Below are 13,663 nucleotides of genomic sequence, written 5' to 3'. Positions count from 1 at the left end.
AGCAGGGTCAGATAGGACAGGTTGCTCAGACTCATACCCAGTCAGGTTTTGAGTATCTCCATAATCTCTCTGGGCAATTTGTTAGTGTTTGATCACCCCCAAGGAAAAAAAAATGTTTCTCACATCTAAATGAAATTTATTTATGTTTCGGTTTGTGCTAATTGAATAGACAGGATTGTTCAGTGGGCATCACCAAGCAAAGTCTGCCTTCACCTCCCTCACTACCCCCCACCCCTCAACAGGTATTTATACACATTGATAAGATCTCCCTGAGCCTCCCCATGCAGAATAAACCCAGCTCTCTCAGTCTTTCCTCCTATGAGAAGATGCTCCAAGTCCCTAATCATCTTCATGGCCCTTTGCTGGACTCATCCAGTATGTCCATGTCTCTCTCCTGTTGGAGAGCCCAGAACTGGACATAGGACTCTAGATGTGATCTCACCAGGCTTCACCACACACACCAAACATACTCCACTTACTGCCCCGATTCTGTCCAGTATGAATTCCTCCTTCATCCACCTCCATAACTTCTAGATAACTGCACACACAGTCTGTGACCCTGGGGAACAACCTATATATTGGTCAACAACCTGTGTTACACTCCCAGCTTTGCAAAGATAGCATATACCCACTTGGTCATGTCTGATACTCCCAAATACCCATCCTGTCAGGAATGTAACCAATTGCTTTCTTCTGCCTCTTCAGCACCATCTTAATTCTCCCACCTGAACAACAGACACTTTACATACACCTTGCCTCCCCAGCATAGTTTATCTACACGATACAACCAGAGCCATTTCCAGCAGGCTATAAAACCTGTGGCTGCAGAATAAAGATGTGCCATCCAAACCTTTAATGCAGTACCTCTGATATTTAACTGATGTGATGTGACCAATTTCCACAGTAGTAATCTAAATATGCCCTGAAATCTGCTGCAATGTTTATTCATTCATACAGCAAAATGATGTACCATGTTACCATATGCTCCTACTTCAGTATATGTTCTGCAAAATTATAGCCAATAGTTAAAATGCTCATAACCCAAACATCACTGAGCGTTTCTAAGAATGACTTTACTGAAGGGTGTGTTTGTTCATTTGTTTCTGCAAACATCTGGGTCCTACTCCCCAAACCTCAGCTGCAATTCAGACAGCTCTTCTGAAAATTATTTGCCCTATGAGTACTCTATAGAAAAGGCTATCTCACAGATGATGTCAGTGGCCAAAATCCCTGTTTACAGACATAATCTGATGCACCCGTCTCCCTAGTTGCTCACCAAGACTTCTGTCTTCTCATGGCTGCAAAACACTTCTGGATTCCAAGTTCCCATCCCCCTGACTCTGTACAACAGTATAGGGAAAAATACTCTCGCTCACTTAAATGCCATCTAAAAGTACAATTAGAGAGCAAGAGGCAACTGTAGGCAAGTTGCAGCAGAGTAAATTAATACACAAATAAATTAGACCAAAATGCTGGACAGTATTTTTGTTACTTTGACAGTAACAAAATAATGCCTTCTTTAACAGAATTATTACGTTCTATGCCAGAGGTGTCAAACTCATTTTCACTGGGGGCCACATCAGCCTCACGGTTGCCTTCAAAGGGCTGCATGTAATTTTAGGACTCTATAAATGTAGGAGTAGTTACATTTATACAGTCCTAAGATTACACTTGGCCCTTTGAAGGCAACCACGAGGCTGATGTGGCCTCCAGTGAAAATGAGTTTGACACCTCTGCTCTAAGCCTCCTGGAACACAGTTCCCACATCCATCAAGTTCACACTTCCAAAAGTGGTGATTTCAGGTTGTGAGGTGCACAGGTTTGTTTACACAGGGAATTTACTAACAGAAAACTACTGTGGTATCACTACTCTGCTGAAGATGTGTGTAACTGCTGCACATCATCTAGCAGGCACAAATATTTCAGAGTAAGAATTCTTCTGGATTCATGTATATATTGCTTTTAAGATAGTATAAAGCAAAGAGGAAAGACAATGTCCACATTGGGATTTATATAGCTGTAACAACAGTGATATAATAATAATGGCCTTTTTTTCTTTTGTATTTTCATAAGCAGACAAGCTTTAAGGCAGGTACCGCTACATCCCAAACATGGTTAACAGTTTGTGGAAATAAAAGAATTGCCCACCTGAGAAATCCTGTAATATAGATTTTTGGCAGCACAAATATGCATTTGGTTATAAGACATTTGAGAGAAAGTCATTCTACAAGTACAGGAAAGACAGGCACCTTTCTTTTGAGATTTTTCTCATGCACTCTGAAATGCATAATGTGGGGAATGGTCCAAAGCCTTAATGTATGCAAAATCTGATTTCACAGTTGATTCCATGAAACATCTTTTGTCACTGAGTTCACTAAAAATGCAAACCACATGTTTATTCTTGAAGCCAAAGTCTGCAGCACATTATTCTGTCATTCACATCAGAAAGTTTCATATACTGTTTCTGGTTGGAGGCACGGGCTTGTGATAGAAAAATGGTGGAAAATCCATTCTGCAAATGTTGCTAAGCTTAATTATTTATACCAATTTGCCTAAGCCTGTGCACTGCCTCTCTCTGCAAGTATCTGCTCATTTGGTCAACTGAGTCTCATAGATACGTTTCTGCCGCCCACTTGGATGACTGAACAATAAATAAAAAATATAGGGCAAGGTAAGTGCCAGTGTTCACACATGAATGCGTGGGTTCACATATGAACACAGATGGTCGCATGGAGGGTAACAATTTCTGGATTGTGTTTCAATGACCAAATGGCCGTTATCATCCTTGTTTCACACTACGTAAAATGAGGAATATGCAAAATCATCTTTAATTTTGTACAACCTCAGTTTCTCATTGTTTCCTGCTGTTATACAAATTCCTGTTCTGAATAAAGTACCATAAGCCAGCAGAAAATGGAGACATTACTGCCTACACAAAGGACTCACAGCTAAGGGGGTATGCAGAAGTCCCAGGTTTCGCTCGCTCAGCCCCAAAAGTATTTCCACCCAGCACCATACACGTCTCCGAGCTCATTAACCAGCTGCTCTGGGGTCACGTCTCGGAGGCTGAACAGACTCATCACTGTGCGTCCCCTCGCAGAACGCGGCACCCGCGGTTGCGGCACCCGGGGTTGCCGCACGCTTCTGCCACACGCGTAACCCGTCGGCTCCATGGGCTTCCTCACCCTGAACACCCCGCTGCCTTCGAACAAACCCTACCCACTGCTCCCTTCGCAAGGGCTTCCCACGCGTGGGACTACCCTGCCCACGCCCTGCGGCGAGCTGCTCCGCTACCCCCCGCTCTCCCCTGCGCGTTCAGGCGTAGAGCAGCCGCTGGATGGCGGGGTGGGGTGTGGCCGGCCGCGGGGGGCTGCCCGGGGCTGCCGGCACGGACAGACAGACGGACAGCGGAGGAGTCGGGGCGGCTGGGGGGCAGCGCGCGGGAGGGCGAGGGCGCGCGCAGCCCCAACCCCGCCCCCACAGCCCACCTGCGCGCGCGGCGCGGGCGCCAGCAGCCCGATCCCCCGGCTGGGGAAGGCGTGCATGCGCAGCCTGACCCTTCGCGAGCACGCGGAGGCGCGCGGCCGCGCAGAGCTGCGGGCGGGGCGTGGCGGTTGGCGCTCGGCCCTGCCTGCGGCGCGCTCCCGGCGGCAGCCGGCTGGAACCGGCGGCGGCAGCAGTGGGGTCCCCGCGGTCAGCTCGGCCACCCGCTCCCGCGCCTTGCCGCCAATTCCCCCCGCGGCTCGGGCAGTGCCCCGCGGCGGGGGGACCCGGGGTGGGGAGAGAGGAGCTGGAGGGGGTGTGCTGCTCGTTTGTCTCGATCCAAGGAGGTTTGCACCCCACCCTGGCATGGAGACCGGTCCTGTTTGGGAGGGGCGGCTGCTGCCTAACGGCTGGCGAGGGGGGGCACCGGCGTCCATTTCCTACGCTGGGCGGTGGGAAGGGAGCGAGGAGGCTGCTAGGGCGGAAAATAATTCCTTTGGTGTATACCCTGGGACAAAATGAAAGAGGAGGGGTCTGTGCGGTGGTGGAACAGAAGAAGCGGGAACCACCTTGTTCCCAACATTGGAAACAAGGACTGCAAAAGCTCAGGGCACAACCTTGCCAGAAGGAGGGGTCTCGCAGGGCCATTGAAGGACTTTTCCTGCCAGACAGCAGTCGTTTGGGGACATAAGAGAGGAGAGCATGTGTCTCATTCAATAGGTAACTTTGTAGAAGGTCAGAGGCTTCTGCTGTCCTTGTTCTGGGCACAGTTCGAGAACTGAGAGATACAAAGAAGCTCAGGCAGGCAAACTTACAACAGAAACAATTAGATGGATTAATAGCAGCTGGTAGGCTTCAAAGACCGGTATATAACCAGCAGCTCCCAGTTCCAGAAGACGGGAGTGCATTTCTCACAGCTAAATTGCAGTTATGCTGCGGGGAAACAGGGAACAGTACTGAGGAGCTGGACAAAAGGAAAAATGTGCCTTTGAGGGAAACAATAATTTGGAAGGAAAACGTCTCCTTCTCTCTGTATCTCCCTTCTGCTGCTCCTTTTTGTCTGCTTGTCTCCTTCTCCAGCTACTTTTCTCACTTTATGCATTTTTCCTTTATCATCGTGAGAAAATTCTTTTCTCTTTTCTGTCTGCTTGCTTTTGTTTGTTTCCTTTTCCTCTCCCTCTTTTTGACTCATGTTCTGTCTTTTTCTGTCTTTACCCCCGTTGTCTTTTGATGAATGCCGTTGCAGTGATGACTTAAGATTTCAGTGCCAGATGGGTAGGATCTGATGCAACCACAGGGTGGCTGTACCTTGCAGGTACTTTGCTGCATTAAGATTGATAAACATCTGCCCTGTGAGCTAAAGAGATTCAGGTGGCAGGTTAAATGTCCCTGAGCTTCTCCCAGTCGTGTTGGTGTTTTCCTTCTGCGTCCAGCAAGTCTGTGCCCAGAGCTGATAAGACCATGTTGCAAGGAATCTGTTTTTTAAGACTTCTCTTATTCATGGGGAGCGGTTTCTTAATCTAATCCTGATGCTAGCTCTTGCCACTACCAAGTCTGGTTATTCACCCAGTGCCCGCTTGCCTGCCTTAAACCAATGGAGGAGATTAAGGGGCAGGTGCCCGCATCTCAAATTCGGGTCTCCCATGGCAGGGTCTGGCGCCGTTATGGGAGATGTGCTCAGGGAGCTCCCTGCAGTGCGAGGGGACCTTTCGCGTTCCCTCTTCCCGCGGCCAGGTGCAAAGGGAGGAGGGGCAACTAGGTCAGCGTAGCTGGGAACTGCAGCTGGTGCAGCGCGATGTCGGGGGGCGGGGGTGAGGGGTGGTGGTGGAAAGGCAGCAGCAGCCAGAGGGGTCGAGTGAGAGGAGCCGTGCTGTATGGAGAGGGGGCGGGGGGAGTCTCTCCGAGAAGTTACAGGGGCGGGACATGGCTGCCAGTACCCCACACACACCCCGCACCCCATCCTTCTGCAGCACCTCACCCCCTGCACTCGCCACCGGCCCCTTCCTCACCAGTTTGCCCTGCCTGCCCTGGGCCCCCGGCGTGCGAAGCACTGCCCTGGCACCGCGTTTAGCCAGCAGGGAGGTAAGCCTAGGGCTGAGCAGGAGGAGGTCAGCGAAGGGGAGAGGAGGGAAGGGGAGGGTGGAAGGTAATGCTGAGAGAATGATGTTAATAATGGAGAAAGGAGCGTGCATGGAAACAGGAAACTGGAGAAAAATCTGGACAATGAATAAGGAACAGATGGAAGCATATATATTTTAAAAAAGGGAGAAGCATGAAAGGCAACAATGACAAGTGATGTTTCAGCACTTATAATTGGTGCAGTGGGGAGAAGATCATCTGCATTCCTTACAGTGCCCAGGCAAAAGGACATATCACCCTTGTCAAAATCCACAAGGCAATAAAGCTGCTGCAGCCAGTCTATGCCAATATGCCTACCATCACCACGTGCTTCAGCAGTACAGATGTACCTCGCTACTGCCCAAAGGTCATACTGAATGCAATGAAAGTACATTTCAGTACTGTTTGCAGTATGCCTTGTTTGACCTTCGAGTGTTTCCACATATCTGACTTTGCCTCCCCTGTTAGAGCTCCAAAGAAATTCAGATTGCAAGAGCTGCGTTCTTTTGTCGTTGCTGTACAACCTAAGCCTTACTTTCTCTTGCTCTCTCCGACTTGCTGTCCTCCCTTTCCCTGTAGCTTTTCCATTTTCCCTGCCTGTCTCCCCGGCTACCCAGGGACAGCCTTGCCCACTCTGCCCTGTGCCGGCCCGGCTCAGTCTCCCTCAGACCTGCGCTCCCCCATCTGCTCGGCACGGCGCAGCCTGCAGAAAGGCGCACTCTGTCAGCGGTGCTCTCCCCTTCCTCATTTCCTGTTCTCCCCTCCTCCTCATCAGCCCCGACTACATCCTGTCCTGAAGCTGGCAGCCTGTCTCCTCCCTCCCTCTCTTCCCCATCCTTCCCCCTCCTCTCCCTGCAGTGCTCCCAGCCCTCACTGCAGTGCAATCCATCACTCCCAGCCAAGGTCCCCATGCCAGGGGAGGGGGAAGCCTGGCTCCCTATGAGGCTGGGGTGGGCAGGGAGTGCAACTATCTCCTCCTTTGCTAAAAAGTGAGAAAAACTGGCAAAATAACAGACCTTTCTGGAACTGAAACCTACCGTCTGCTTTCAGCTATTTTATTTGTTCCTTTACTTATTTAGCCTCTTTGTTTTTAGAGAAAAAAGTGTTTCTGCCAACATTCCAGTGAAGGTGACTGAAAGGAAACCAGGGAGACAGAAAGCCAGAATTAGAAAAGATTGTGCAGAGAGAGAAACCAGGGAAAGGAAGAAAGATTAGATGTAGGAAAAATAAAATGTAGAACAAAACCCAAGAGTTAAACTGGAGAGAAACCTGAGATGGCAGGCATGGCAAGAGAACTCAAGAAGGATACAGTAAATAGCCAAAGAAACCTGGCTAAAGAGGCTAGGGTGATACAATGAAATAACATTTAGATTTTTTAACAAGCAAACCCAGCATGCTTTGGTTGAATGCAAATATTTTATACAGCTGCATGCAAATGAAATTTCAGTGTGGTTTTATTCTAAGAACAATTACAAATGAGAAAATTATGGGTGAATAATTTAAGGCTTTTTTTCATAAAAAGTCTGTATCAGGGCAGCTGCATTGATGGATAGAACCAAGAAATGATTAGAATAATATCAAATTAGATTTTCCGTCAACCAGTGTTGTTGCCCTTTTACAGGGATCTTGTAAATGTGTTATGTTGATGCAGAATTTGGTGTTGTTTTCGTCTCTCTAAGAGGTGAGCTAAATCAGTACAAGTCCTTTGCATGTATACATATCACATTAGGGCAGATTTTAATCAACATCGCTTGCCTTGGTTTCAGTCTGCCATCAAGTAAGAATAGTGACTATACATGGGGAAGGTCTGAAGAAAATTCAAGTCCTCTGGTTGAAGTCAGCTGTACCTGCAGGACAGACAGTGATTTATATCAATGCAGTTGCAGTAACGTCCAAAATTTTTGTTTGTTCAAACTCCTCAAATGTCAACTGTAGAATAAAACATAATTGAATATTTAAAAGATAAGTCAGACTTTACAGTCCCTGTGAAGGTATAGGAAATGGAGAGATAACCTGAGGGGTGGTGCTGCCTAATTTTCCCCACAATATAAAATCTTACCAGTTTGCCTGCCAACATGTATATCATTTGCATTTCTTCTACTCAGTGCAATTGCTGTTGTCTTATATCCTTTCAGAAGCAAGATAAATACTGTCAGTGCTGACACTGAGAAGGCTTTCAATGCTTTGCATATTTTGGATGCCACCAGTTTTAAAAAAAGGTCTTGACAATAGATATTTTTCTAAATGTTACAGAATTTAAAGCAAATTGCTTTTAAAGTTGCTGCTTTTGCCCCCTTCTCTGATGATGTTTAAAAGCTTATAATACAGCCTAGTTTCTAATATATAATATGACACAATGTAGTACAGTGTAATATGAATAGAATTGAATAGAATATTTTAATTTTATTTTAAATTGCTATACCTACCCCTAGTCTCCCTATGTGCACATGAAACATCCTGTCTATACACACGAGAAGGCTGTGGTGCCATTCAGTGACACCTGGACAGGCTGGAGGACAGGGCAGAGAAGAACCTAATGAAGCTTAAAAAGGACAAGTGTAGGATCCTGCCCCTGGGGAGGAACAGCCCCAGGCACCAGTACAGTTTAGGGGCTGACCTTCTGGAAAGCAGTGTTGTGGAGAAGGACATGGGAATTCTGGTTGACAACAGGTTGATCATGAGCCAGCAATGTGCCCTTGTGGCCAAGAAGGCCAACAGTATCCTGGGGTGCATTAAGAAGTGTGTACCAGCATGTGGAGGGAGGTTTTCCTGCCCCTCTACTCTGCCCTGGTGAGGCCACATCTGGAGTACTGCATCCAGTTCTGGGGCCCCTGGTTTAAGAAGCACAAGGAATTACTGGAGGGACTCCAATGGTGGGTTACAAAGATGATTGGGGGCCTAGAATACCTTATGAGGAGAGACTGAGAGAGCTGGGTCTGTTCAGCCTGGAAAAGAGAAGGCTGAGAGGGGATCTCATCAATGTTTATAAATATCTCAAGGGTGAGTGTCAAGAGGATGGGGCCAGACTCCTTTCAGTGGCGCCTAATGATAGGATGAGGAGCAACGGGTACAGACTGAAGCATAGAAAGTTCCATCTGAATATGAGGAGAAACTTCTTTACTTCGAGGGTGACAGAACACTGGAACAGGCTGCCCAGGGAGGTTGTGGAGTCTCCTCTGGAGACATGTCCGCCTGGATGCATTCTTCTGTGATCTGCTCTAGATGAACCTGCTTTAGCAGGTGGGTTGGAGTAGATGATCTCTAGAGGTCTCTTCCAACACCAGCCATTCTGTGATTCTGTGCACCTGTACACCTTCTTCCTTCTGTTGTAATTTTTAACTGAAAAGGCATGTCTGATTCAGGCACTGCCAGCTGTCCCGATTTCATCACATGGTATCCAGTACTTTCTGTAGCCACACTACTAGACGCATGAGCTTGTGTTAGGATCTCAGAGCAACATATACCTGAGCACTGCAACATTTGAATATCAGAATAGCCTCTTAAGGGTGTGATTTTTTGAAGCTGATCTGCTGACAGAGGAGGACTGGAGGGCATGACTCATTTTTTCAGACTGTTAGAGTAGGCAAAACTACCAAAATCTGTTGCACCTTGGAGGACTACTAAAAGACAGTGAAATGGTACAAAAGGCTGGACCTCAATTGAGACAGATGCTGTCTTGCTTGGAAAGATCAGCTGTTACTTGATTTCTGCCAAATCAGCCCTAGTAAACCTCTCTGTGTGGGTGTAAGACCCCCCTGTGCTCCCTAGTAGCGACTTCTTTAGCCAGCTCTGGCTACCGCTCGGGTGCACGACAGCTGTGCTGTGGCAGGAGGATTAATCCTGTTGATTTTGCTTCAGGGTCTGTGATGTCCAGAAGAGATGGAAGAAGGGGAAGAGGCATCCATCATGTCTTTACTGGTGTTTAACTCGTGGCCACAGCCTTGTCTGGATGGAAAACTTATACGCAGTTGAATTAAATGTGGTGTTTCTTTGTGCTCCAAGGTCTGTATGGGCACACATAACTGGTCTTACAGGAGGGATTTATATACTTGTTAAGCTTAAAGCACTACCTGTCTCCCTGAGAGAGTGGTCTTGGAAAAAGTACCCTGAGAGAAGCTGTATTTGAGCTCAGCTGTTTGGAGAAAGGGAAGTGCCGAGAGATGTGAAATAGCCAGGAAGAATCAGCCCTGAGATAGTCCTAAGGACCAGAAAGGAAGGATGTTTATGGTAATAAGAACTTCAGAAAGAGCAGAGAAGGAAGGTCCTGACAACTTCTCACTGTAGACTTCTTGGCCATGAGAAGCCTGAAGCATGTAGCCAAATCTCCAACCAAAGAGCAAAGACCCCACTGTCTGCCTCTTCTTGTGCTCAGTTCTTCCCAAATGTTGAACTGATTTGAAGGAGCTGAGCAGGTATTAATTAGAGTTTTGTGTATTCCCTTAGGGTATTTTGTGACTGCAAGATTGCCTGCCCTCTAAGCACTGGCATGTTGATTTGGAAGTAAAGGTGATTGATGTATTCGTTATTCTTGTAAATGGGGCAACAGAAAGCACAACTGTCAGTCAGAAGTGGATTATGTCCAGGCTCCTGTATTTTGTAATGTTTTCAATTCTACAATGGGTTGGATAAAAAGTCAAATGTGAACCTCCCAAAACTGGGGACAGATGGAGCAGGCCTTGATCTTGTGTCTGTTCCCACTGATGACTTCAGCAACACCAGTGGAACAACTACAGGTTAGTGTCAGACCTCAGGTATTAATGGAGACCCATCAGCAGTGTGGGTCCCAAGAAAATTCATTACAACCTCAATTCACATGGCCAGTAGTGCTGCATTATTGAAATGATACCGTCAAATATCTTACAGCAGTTCATTAATTTCTCATCACTCAGATGTAATTTAAGGCCTGGTTACTGTGAGGATATGTGAAGGCCAGGGAGACAAGGAGAGAGAGGGAAAGAAATCAGCTGGCATTTATATGCCTCTCAAAGACCTTTACAAATAAGATGTCCCAAGATCACTTCCTTCTCTGATGAGATGCAGTAATCTCTGGGGTGAAATGCACCAGGAGATTTTAATTTTTAGGAAGGGTGATTTTGTTTCTCATCCAAAATACCACACTACCATCACTATAGCATCCCTTGTAATATAAAGCAGTCGGTAGCAACTTGGAAGGAAGAGAAACTTTTGCTGAATCACTATCACTGCTTCTGATCTCAGGTAAACACCTACAGACACTGGGGTCAGAGCAGCTTAGGGGAATGTATGGAAGTGTTTGCTTTGTGAATCACCCACGCTATTTACTGCAGTACACCATACTGTGGCATGGATGCCTGACTTTTTAGGGTGAAGAGTGCTTCGCCTTGAGTCATCTGCTTTAGGTGTCCCCAAGTTACCTTCCCCTGCAGAAGCATGGCTGTGTGCAAAGCAGAAGACAGCAACATGAATGAGAAGGGAAGGTGCAGAAGGATGTTAATTATTCATATCTCCTAGCCAACTATCTTTGTTAATGTTATGGGGTAAAAATAACAAGATTCTTTTACATCCCAAAAAGCAGAATAATTAAACAGTTCTAAGAGGAGGGCCTTCATAACAGGTCTGGGCCTGCAGACACAGAGCCACCTCTGTTGAAGAATATGCTTGGTCTTCAAGAAGAAAAACAGGGCTTCGCATGCCACTATGCAGCAGCTCCCTCCCGTGTCCACGGCAAGCAAGAGCAGCAGGACACCTCCAGTTATTTCACTGCTGTTTGGCTGGTATATAAAATACTGAACTGCTTCCCAGCCAGCGATTCCATCACCATGAGCATCCCACCCATCCACATCGAGCTCTCCAAATGGAGGGGTGCTGCTAGCACAAGTGGCTTTCCTGGACTGGACAACTAGGGGAGGACACGGTCTTCCAGGCAGAAAAAAAAATATTTAAAGCTCAAAAGCAATTGGAAGGAACCTCATTCAGGAATAGAGGTGAATCCTGCACTCTGTGGGAGATGGTGGTACATCAGTGCATCACTAGACCAAAACATATAGCATCAATGAAAGTTTCCAAATAAGTGTGTTCGGAACACACAAGTTCTCAAGATATTTTAGTTATCCAGTTAAGCAGTAACAGAGGCTCAAGTGACAACAGAGACACAGAGAAAAACAAAAACCAAACCAAGCTGTGTGAAAACATTTAGCCCAAACATACCACTATGTGGCCTTCCAGAAAAATGCAAAGATCTGAGAGGATTCCTCAAACTGGGATGTGGTTTGAACTTACATCACTTTTTTTTCTTGGCTGTTTAATCACCTTTCGAGCATCTCTGGTGGACTGAGTTTTAGCTGGCCCTTGAAAGTGGGAACGGTGATGCCTTGCTCCAGTGATACAGAGTGATGGTGCTTTGGCCCAGAAGGCTGCCCTGGTGAGCAGGGAAATGCCTAGCTTTCCCCATCCTGTCTACCCCTCTTCTGGTACTGCCCACCACTGGTGCCTTGCCCCCCACCCCCATCTTGGGAGGACCAGAGATAAGGAGCAGTTGTTCTGTCTTCTCTCCTGAGCACTGTCACAACTGATGCTCAGCCACTGTTAGGTAAGAAAAGGTGGCTTCAGTTATGTCACATGTTGGTAGCACTCTTCTGGGTGGCAATAACAGTGAGGATTTCCTTAGTAGCTGTGTACAAGGCATTATAGGGTTTTATTCCTAGTCTGCAATTTGTTGAGAACAAATGGCGGTTACCTAGCTACCAGGATAAGCCTTAGGGGACACAGCTTTCCCCTACATGGTTTCTGCCTTTCACGGCTGTATGAGGGAGGGAGCTTGTGTCTTTTCCTAGCTTTCTCCTTCAACTCCCTTGGCTTCAGGACTGAGATCGTGCCTTGGAGCTCATACAAGGGACACTGTCCAGCTAGTGCCTCCTCAGATGCAGACGAGCAATTCTAGGAGCAGCAAAGGGAAAGGAAGTCTCTGAGAAAGCAACGGGAGACCGAGGACCGTGGGGCTGTTGGAGGATGGGTTTAGGAGAGAGGGAGTGTTCGAGTGGGGCTCATGGGCTTGTCCTTCCCTCACTCGTAAAACACAGCAAGCTTGGAGGCAAAGCAGTGCAAGACAGTCTGAAGGATGGCACAGTGATGGTCAGATCTCATTCTTCTTCCTTTCTCAGTTTATGTCTCTCCCGTTTTCCATTTTTTTATTTCTTTTCTTTTTTTTTTTTTTCCCCACACGCTTTCCCTGCCGCCCACTTTTCCCAGGCTGCCCAGAACGGCACCAGCGCTGCAGAATGGACCGTGTGCGCCGCTGTCTGTTCCCCATCCCTTCCGCACATCCGCGCGGTCTCGAAGCCCCAGCGTCACCCCGCCGGGCGCTGCCAATCTCCGGCCCGGCGCGGGACAGCGGGGTGATGTCATCACCGTTGCTGCCAGCCGATTGGCTGCCTGCCAGCCCGCCGTCTGCCCGCGGCGGCGCCCCATTCCCGGCGCGGCTCCTCATTCCCGGCGCGGCTGCCCGTCCCCGATGCCCGCGATCGGCTCCCGCGGCACGTAAGGCCGCCTGCAGCCCCCCCGGCCGGAGCGCCCCGCCCGGCACGGAGAGGCCTCGCAGTAGTGGCGGCTGGAGGCGCATCACTCGCAGGGCGTGCCGGCTGAGCCGGGCCTCCGGAGCGTGACAGCCCAGGGGTGGGCGAGGGACCGTCCCGGCACCGTGGCAAGCCGAGCACGTCCTTTAGGCAAACAGAGCTGTGGGCTCTGCAGTGTCCATATGCGAGAGACAGGCAGGAAAACAGTAAGAAAAGGACCAAAGGAGTGGGGTGGAAAGAGGCAGGAACTGAGTGAGGAAACCAGGCTTGAATGTAGCGGTGTAAGAGAGAGGAGAGGGAGACGAGAGGGAGAAGAAGAGGGAGAGGGAGCGGAGGAGAAGCTGCATAGGAGGGAAAACCAAAACGATACACGGATGCGTAGCGTAGACACAAGAATCCGTCCATGGTGCTGGGCCATCCTGGGGGAATGGGAGGAGCGGGCTCCCATCGGAAGATAATAAACTCTGGAATGAGGGTGTGGGCTGCGGCTCTTTGCTCCTCCCCTCATTCCA

The sequence above is a fragment of the Columba livia genome, unplaced genomic scaffold (assembly GCF_036013475.1).
Source record: "Columba livia isolate bColLiv1 breed racing homer unplaced genomic scaffold, bColLiv1.pat.W.v2 Scaffold_82, whole genome shotgun sequence".
In the NCBI taxonomy this organism is placed as follows: Eukaryota; Metazoa; Chordata; class Aves; order Columbiformes; family Columbidae; genus Columba; species Columba livia.
This window is presented reverse-complemented; position numbering follows the sequence as displayed.